This window comes from Ptychodera flava, chromosome 5, assembly GCF_041260155.1.
Source record: "Ptychodera flava strain L36383 chromosome 5, AS_Pfla_20210202, whole genome shotgun sequence".
NCBI lineage: Eukaryota > Metazoa > Hemichordata > Enteropneusta > Ptychoderidae > Ptychodera > Ptychodera flava.
This window is the reverse complement of record NC_091932.1, coordinates 17,782,573-17,791,905: the sequence shown is the minus strand read 5'-3', so window position 1 is coordinate 17,791,905 and position 9,333 is coordinate 17,782,573. Positions and strand designations below refer to the sequence as shown.

Sequence of the window (9,333 nt, the reverse complement as noted above, 5' to 3'; positions counted from 1 at the left end):
AGATCATAACGCCACTTTCATTTTAACATATTTCTGTAGCCAAATATAGATTACACAAATTTTCAAGATTGTCTGTTTGTCAGCGAAGTCTGATTTATAGTGTAAACGATAAACATTTCATAACTGATTTAATGATCTTGGAAAGTCATCATGATTAGCAGCTGTTAATGTATGATATTGCCAAACGTGGGCTTTTAACGTATAATAAAGATTTCTCATTTACCAAGTTGTGCTTCTTTTTGATCCTCTCTTCGATCAAATCTCTACAGTACTGTAGGCACGCCGATTGTATTTCATCGAGCGGGTCTTCTTGCGCTATTAAGTCGTCAACATCTTTCACTGTCAGTATTTTGTAAATAATATCTGCAAATTTGACATTGAGTTATTGCTCCCTTGTAAGTCCTTCAAGACTATACTTTGTTAAATTGCCGTTGAAATTCGAAAGTGTCTGCTAGCGATATTATCTGGTGTACATGTATTAGTTGGCCAGAGATTTGAAAAGACCTGACAAAGAACGTATTTATAAACAATTTGTCCCTTAAACACAAAAAACCCAACAAGTTGGGATATTCTTCAATTTATACTTGTGCGGCCATCTGAATACAACAGAAATTATCGCAATTTGCATTTCAGACAGCTTGGTATTGAAACATATAATCCGACATTGCTGGAATTCCACTTAAAATTGCAACAATGAACGTAAATCAAAACCTTCTGTACATCATGCCTCATTCTCATTGAACACACTCACATAAAGGCACCAAATCGGCCGTACATTGATAAGAATATTGTAAAATTACTGAGACATATCTTAGAGTAGGTATATAGTGTATTTGACCCTTGCTGTATAGGTATTTTCTTGGCGACCATGTTTAAAATTCAAGTAAAATGTTAACGAATTTAAGTAGATTTTAAATCCCCCCATAATCGAAACGGCTAGCATACAAACATACAACGGTCGTGGTGGCTGTATTTTGCCCACAGAGAATAGCCCTCCTACAAAAGTTGTAAACAGCATCACTCTTTCTGTTTTTTAATGGTTAGGTTATCAAAGTAATATTTTTCAGTGTAAAAACTGATGTTCCATACCCTGAGTTGGCTATCACCACTTATGTCTGACATGGAGTTCATAAGCTAACATCAAATTAAGACAGAAAATGTTATATGGAATATGAAATATTTATCCCGTTCAAACTTGCAGAACTAACCGTTTTTACGCTACGGCAGGCGTTCCATAAGCGAGCATGTCAATTTTAAGCATTTTAGGGGTATTACATTACATACATAACAGTATCTATATTAAAGTCAAAGAGACGAACAATGAGTCAGACATGGACTTTCTCTTTGTTTTCATAGATATTATAAGTGATTTTAAATAAGACAGTACTAGATGTGTGTATGTGTGTAGTACAATACGCTTTCGAGTGGAGAGTAAGCTTCAACCAAACAAGTAGATGAAAAAAAATTGAAAAGTGACTGTCAAAAGTACGATGACATGATATTACAATCGTGACAAACGTCCATGAAGTCACCAAAAACGAAGTAACGTTCATAATTCAAAATTTGTGACATGGATCTTTTTGGAGATAAACTGCTGAAATTTATTCTTCAAATCTAAACGAAATTGAAGCTAGTAGGTCACTTTGTAAATCTGAATTGTTTGTTATTTTGATATCGTCAGATATCAATTGTCCAACTATTTAATTGATTTACCGCGAAATGTTTTGGAACTCCACGCAATTAGGATAGCACAGCATATTGCTTTCTTGTATGTGGAACCATAAATTTTTCTTAGTTTTATGGTTTCATGGAACCGGTAAATTAGTTATACTTCCATAACACTACATGTATATTTTCCAACAATTCTAGTATCCCCATGATAGTCGATAACGTAAAAACTGGCAACAATCACATTTTGGTCTGCCTTAGGCTCTATATAACACAACATTGTTTCCGTGAAAGGCACTGCTGTATTTCGCTAAGAACAGCTGTTTTCCATCGTTCAACAGAAAGAAAAACTGACGTCCAAAAACATTTATAGAAGACGATGCACATCGGGGAAATTTTGTATCCTTGTTCCTGTGAAAATTTTGTGTAGTTCTTATAACCTCGAAATCCTGTAAGTTCGTATATTTTGGTGAAATGTTAACATACAATTATGGCATGTTAGATTTGAAGCTGTAACTCTGCAAACTCTGCATAAGCAGGCAAATAATACTGTACTTTTTCCGCAAAATACTTGATGCATTCCGACGGGACACAACATTTATACTTTTCCCAGAATTTCACGGTTTTTTTAAATAAAAGGCAGCAAGTCAGTTTTTTTATAAATATCAAATCGCTTATTTGTTGCTATTTCCACGATTGCCCTTACGAATTTGATAATCACTTGCATTCAGCGTTAAATTTGCTGTCCATTCTTTCCTGTTTCAACTTCATGTGTACATGTGGCGAATATTGCCAACCAAAAGGCAGTAAAATACTCTTACTGAAGATTGTGTGCATTGAGGTTCACGTAAAACAAAACATACTTCCTGAATGCAGTCACTTAAGAGGAGAAATATTCTGTTTGCAACATATGTCAAGAAGGATTTGACATGATAAGGGAAGCCTTGAAAATGATTGTCATCTCGAAATGAATCTACTGCTTACAGGAAAAAGTCATATTTTGTTCAGTCAGAAATGAGACAATTAAGCTGTTTTATCCAGAAAAATAACAAATTGAAGTGTAATAGCTAACCGATTCTGCCGCAAGACCACTTTCTCGACCTGTAGGTAGATATAAAGCAAATGAAGACAAAATTAGCATTAGCTTTGTTTTCATAGAAAAGACAGTACCAGTTCAATATACATAGACACGCAGACACACAAACACACACTCTCGCCATCTATGTATCTATCTATCTATGTATCTATCTATGTATCTATCTATCTATCTATCTATCTATGTATGTATGTATGTATGTATGTATGTATGTATGTATGTATGTATGTATGTATGTATGAATGTATGATTGTATGTATGTATGTATATATGTATGTGTGTGTATGTATGTATGTATGTATGTGTGTATGTATGTATGTATGTATGTATGTATGTATGTATGTATGTATGTATGTATGTATGTATGTATGTATGTATGTATGTATGTATGTATGTATGTATGTATGTGTATGTATGTATGTATGTATGTATGTACGTACGTACGTATCTATCTATCTATCTATCTATCTATCTATCTATCTATCTATCTATCTATCTATCTATCTATCTATCTATCTATCTATCTATCTATCTATCTATCTATCTATCTATCTATCTTTATAACAATACACACACTTATATATATATATATAATATATATATATATATATATATAATATATATATATATATATATATATATATATATATATATTATATATTTAAAAACTATCTACTGTTGATTGACCAATCAGAGTGCTCAATCCAGGGTGTTTTATTTACTCAAAAAGCCTTGGTCCAAAAATTCCAGAAACGAATGACAGCGCCATAGTAAAGTACTGTCCAATCAAAGTGACATGTCATATTCTGTAGACATCTGGTACGTTTTAATATTCAAATTTGGTAACACAGCGGAAACCAGCTGCAACACAAAATCTGCTGTGCCCAAGGGCATTTATATAATGTGCCCTAGGGCATTTATAGGATGTTCCATTACATTGGAAGGCTATTTCACAAATACAAGTTTTCATTCATATCCTAAACATGTTACATTGACAAAGGGACGGTTGACGTAAACACATTGAAAACGAAAATATATCAGTTAGGGGCGATAGTTCTTAAGTCGGATAAAACCCTCGTACTCGGGCTCTTCTGGTATATAAAGTCCAACCCTACGATAAAATGTCTCGGCCTGCGGCCTCGACATTTTATCGTTGGGTTGGACTTTATATACCAGAAGAGCCCTCGTACTTGGGCTTTATCCTATACATATATATATATATATATATATATATATATATATATATATATATATATATATATATATATATATATATATATATATATATATATATATATATATATATATATATATATATATATATATATATATATCACTTCGGGTATTCGGGATGACTGTAACTTCATCGATGACGAGGGATCCCCAATATTGTAGGATTATCCCTCCTACGAAGAGGGATACACCCATATGTACGCTGGGGGCACGAGTGTACCATAACATCACACGAGTGAGAAATATTTGGAGAGTATAGGCTTAGCATATGCATAGACCCACATTTTTATCCTTAATTAAAATCAACACTCCCTTGTGATGTAGTTTAGACCTTTATCAAAGAACGTTGAAGACAATGTTGTTCTTCTTTAGATTATTCATTTCACTCAGAAAGCATGTGTCTTTCAGCGCTTTGTTTTACTTCAAAGACTTTTTCTCAGTCAGATTTTCACGTCAAATTTAAACGGAAATGGCAGTCATTATTTAGGACAGGTAATAGGACGATAATCCAGTATGAACAGATGCAGCAATTGTCTTTTAAGGTAAAGTAAAAATACCCAAAATGCTTCAAATATTGATCTTTGCCATGCTGTACGTAACCGAGCTTCTACTTAGTTAACATTTATGACCTAAACCACAGTGCAATAAAAATCTTATCATTTTGTCTGCTATCAGACTCTTAAAATACCGTATCGAATCCCGGTTTCAGATACAATCATGGGTAAAATCATTATTCAAGTGTACATCACATTTTTGTCGCCTAATATGCAACAATAGTGCATGTGTGAAAATTAAAAGCTGTTAAACTTGCGACTACCGTTGTTCAAGATTAGAGCAAACACGTTGCCGATGAAATTTTCATATTGTTCCTTTTAAAAGATACAATTAAAGAAACCATTCTTCTCTGTTATTGTCTTATTTATTCTATTCTCACATTTCTGGCCGATGGTAGTGTCGGATCGACGATGTTGGAAAAATTGATCCCAACTCCCACACTCAAAAAATCGTCAAACACTTTGTAAAAATGCGCATATACAAAAATTGTACATTCTTAAACAAGCTCTGGTTGGATGATAAAAGGCCTTTTGCTCCGCTTACAAAATATTATCAAATGGCGCGATGAGTAACACGCGGACATGATCTACAAAGTAAGCCAGTGGCAGTGAAGTGTCAGGCGACAGCGTTTTTTTTTTACGATTTTAGATAATGTTTTACGTTGTTGATGACATACTCACAAAAGACAGGCGAATTTTCCAAATAACAAGTGAACATAGACCACTTGAAAAATATCGCCAATGTTTCTTGATGGATGCCTATTCCAAACCAGAAGTTGAAATATCAGCATTGAAACTTGCCACGGAGGTGTTATTGACGCGGAATCATACATGGCAACGAAGTTGGATTCCATATTTCAAGAGTGAATTTAACGCATCTGTGGCGACGTGAGAAAAATAATCTCACTTACAGAGGACTTGGGATTAGCTTTCTCACACTCGTTGGGGATATTTTGTCTCACACGAGCCGAAGCAAAATATCCCCAATTCATGTTAGTATCTTATCCCTGGTCCTTGGGAGTGTGAGATTCTATTAATTACGGATCGATACTTAATACAGAGTAAGCTATCAAAAAAGTTACTGCACGAAGGCTTTTGAATCACTCTCATGCTAATCTAGAAGTGTCAAAAATGGCATAGACTGCACTTTTGTGGTCTCGTGTATATTTGAGAGACTGCTGGGGAAAATTATACCTGAGTTTTCGTCAACTGACAGATTTCAGGATTCTACGCGCGGGATATTTGCCGCAGTGACTTCAAAAATTTTAGTCAATATTACATAAACTTTGAAGACCCGGGCCAGGATTGCAGAGTTTACACTGGCGGAGACCGAGAAAGGCAGCCTTTTTACACACAAGCATGCTATGAGGGTAACCCGTAATGCATTTGCATATCTGCCTGAATAGTTTCATTGTAATCATCAAACGAAAGTAATTCCTGCAAATTTTACACCTGACACTATTGTTGCATCTGCCAAAATGGATTGCCCATCATCATCAAAGAACGATAAGACTGTTCATGTGATAAATATAATTATTATCTCATGAAATTTTTCTTTGCCTGACGTCAAAGTGTATTCGTAGATAGATCGATGGATAGACAGATAGATAGATAGATAGATGGATAAATAGATTGACAGATAAATAGATAGATGTGTGTATGCGTGCAATTTACTATGGACTATGAAAACTTTATTACGTGATTAGTTTCCCTTCATTGTCTCCGTCATTTTGTGATGTCAGGGTCGTTGGGGTGTTTTCGGTTTGGCTAGCGAAGTCACCGTCGTTTACACCATGTCCATGATTACTAATCGTCGACGTCTTTGTGCCCACGCCTTTGTGCCAACTTGGTGCCAACATTCCACTGTTGTCATGTTTTTGTCCAACGTAATTGTTATTGGACTTCGTCGGTGTCACAATGTTCACTTTTTTGCCAGTCTTCTCGGATGTTTGATTTTGCTCTGTTCACGAGAAATATAATGTCATTTGCTACCATGATAGCAAAATATGATTATCTTACATACATGGCATCACAGTGTAAGAGTGAGACAGAGACAGTGATCGATGCTGACAGGGGTTTGATATGTATTACCATATACTGAGGTATTGCTAACCGATACGATTGTTTTGCCATGGATTTCATGGCAGCTTTGATTACTCTAAGGCAAACCACCTTGTCTGGGCATACTTAGAGCTCTTGAAAATATTTAACAACCTTATGTTTATGACAATGGAAAATTGCATCCTCCCATAGAGTTAACACAGGTATGGCGGCCATTTTGAGTTTAAATTGTAGATAATTTGTTCCTATAGTACTAAACCTTGCAGTGACACATAATTTCATATTTAATTTCGCAGGAGAATGGCTGAAAGTTTCATCGAGGGAAGTTAATGCACGAATTTCAAATTCACCTTCAAGGCGATTAGTACCTGAACGTACACAAATATGTCCTGAACTTACCACTGTTGTTAAGGGGTTCCATTGTCATTATTGGCTTTCTGTCATCATTAACACCAATGCTTATTCGTAATTCGGGATTATCATTGCTCTTGATCAACACTATCTTCCCATCACAATGGATCTTTATCTCAGCCTTGTTCATTACCTTTGATATAAGATAAAAATACATTTAATGCTTAGGATTCATATATATCAGAAAATGAATAGAAACTTTTAAAGTAGGACTTTGCAAGCTTAATAAGTGTATTTTCTGGCAGTCGACCATATTTTTAATATGAACGATTTATATTAGTAAAATATATTTGAGATTACTGAAGCAAAGGTAAAATTGGGGGGTTCGGAATATTCTTATAAAAAAGCTTAACAAGTTGAAAGGATTGTCAATTCAATGAACGTTTAACCTATGACTAGTTGCCGTAAAATTTACTAAGGTTCAACAAGTAATATATTAAAGGTATAGAACATTGCATTAGCAAAGAGCTTCAAGGATAAGTTTATATATATATATATATATATATATATATATATATATATATATATATATATATATATATACACGCACGTACGTACTTACGTATATACATACATACACACACATACATACATACATACATACACACATACACACATACATACATACATACATACATACGTACGTACGTACATACATACATACATACATACATACATACATACATACATACATACATACATACATACATACATACATACATACATACATACATACATACATACATATGCTGATCCATATACCTGTTTGTATTCGGTGATGACTCTGTTAGTATACAGTAGACACTGTTGCATTGTAGAGTTAAACCATGTGACTTCATCCTTGCCTCTACTTTTGTGATGCTTTCGAAGGTAATTTTTTCTGAGCAAAGAAGTTCATATTTGTTTTCTCCTGCAGTTAAATGTGTACAAGGCTTTATTTAATTTTTCGATTATATGCATTTAGGCTTTTCATGGATATAAAAATGCCTATCATGTTTAGGCAAACTAATTGAGACCAAGTCATACAATTCCAATAGAAACAGGGTTAATGCTCAAAATACGTATTCTTTAGTCCTTCTTCCTTCTTTTAATTGTCTGACAATAGACAATTACAAGGGATAAATATGCAAAGATTTCTATTGCAATGAGGACCGCATTTTGTGGACGCTACAATTACTCTATGGAACGGATCATCTTTAAAAATCGTATATGCTACAATTCGAGCAGATCAAATGCTGATGTTAAAACGTGAATGTTGAAAAATTACAGTCGTATTTTGTATCAGTCCTCTCCATGAAAATTCTTCTTTAGGATGTCTACTCTTGGACCTTTCACTGAAAATGTTAAAATTGCAGGGAAACATTCCCCTTAACATACCTATAAGTACCTAACGGAACATGGTTTCATACCGATAGCATAGTACACTCAATAAATGCTCTTCGCGTATATTTCTCTGCTATAAAGGGTTTTCATACCTGGTTGATACTTGACGACATTTTTCTGATCACCATCGGTTTGAGATTGCTTATCGGGTTTACCAGCTTCACTAATACATCAATACATAGTTACAAAGAAATCAAATGTTTTAGAAACGTTAGTATATGTACGCATAACCTTAAAAGTTAATAAGTGAAGGACATGTACATCAGTATTGAATATCATTTCAACCCGTTATAGTGATTGATGCCTCGTATAAGTGGTTAAGAGTTTGCTAATTAAACATAAAATGTAGCCTTTTTAATTATGAGGTTGCATACCTGTTCTCGTTCTGACCTTGGTTTTCTATCGAATGGAAAAAGAAACATTATAATACAGTTTCTGTCATTATATATTAAGAATAGCTTTTCCAATATATTTTTAAAGCCGAAGGCAAAAGAAAACTCAAAGACTTTTTAGCCATATTTGATCGCTCTCCACTTCAGAATCACTTTCATTTTTAAAGTAATGATTCACATTCCCAAGACTTTTTAAAGCAATACTTGTCATAAAAATGACATAAAAACTCCGTCATCCTATATATTTCCAAAAAGCAGAGAATATAAAGTTAAGTATGGTAGCAATAATTATCTAAAGCGATGAAGGATGGATCTTTTTCGCCGTAACCTAAATTTTAGTATAAATGATAAAAATTAATTTTGGTAAAAAAACTTGGTAAAACTGAATGAAAACAATGTCTCATTTAAAACCGAAATGTATACAGAAAACGACTATTTTCGGGATATCTATCCCTATCCATAAATAGCAGGGTTGAAAGTTTGACATTCAAAAAAGTGATAATCATCAAGATAAGCAAATTTAAAATGCCTGTAA

At 34.0% G+C, this 9,333-nt stretch overlaps 1 long non-coding RNA gene across 1 annotated transcript; it reads right to left on the bottom strand.

Moving 5' to 3' along the window:
• Positions 1-7,793: 7,793 nt before the first annotated feature.
• LOC139132512 (uncharacterized) lies at positions 7,794-8,806 on the bottom strand. Its single transcript, XR_011552331.1, has 3 exons — positions 8,781-8,806; positions 8,499-8,569; positions 7,794-7,933 (listed from the first exon to the last, which is right to left on the bottom strand). It is a non-coding gene; the product is annotated as an uncharacterized lncRNA (long non-coding RNA).
• Between the last annotated feature and the right edge of the window lie 527 nt (positions 8,807-9,333).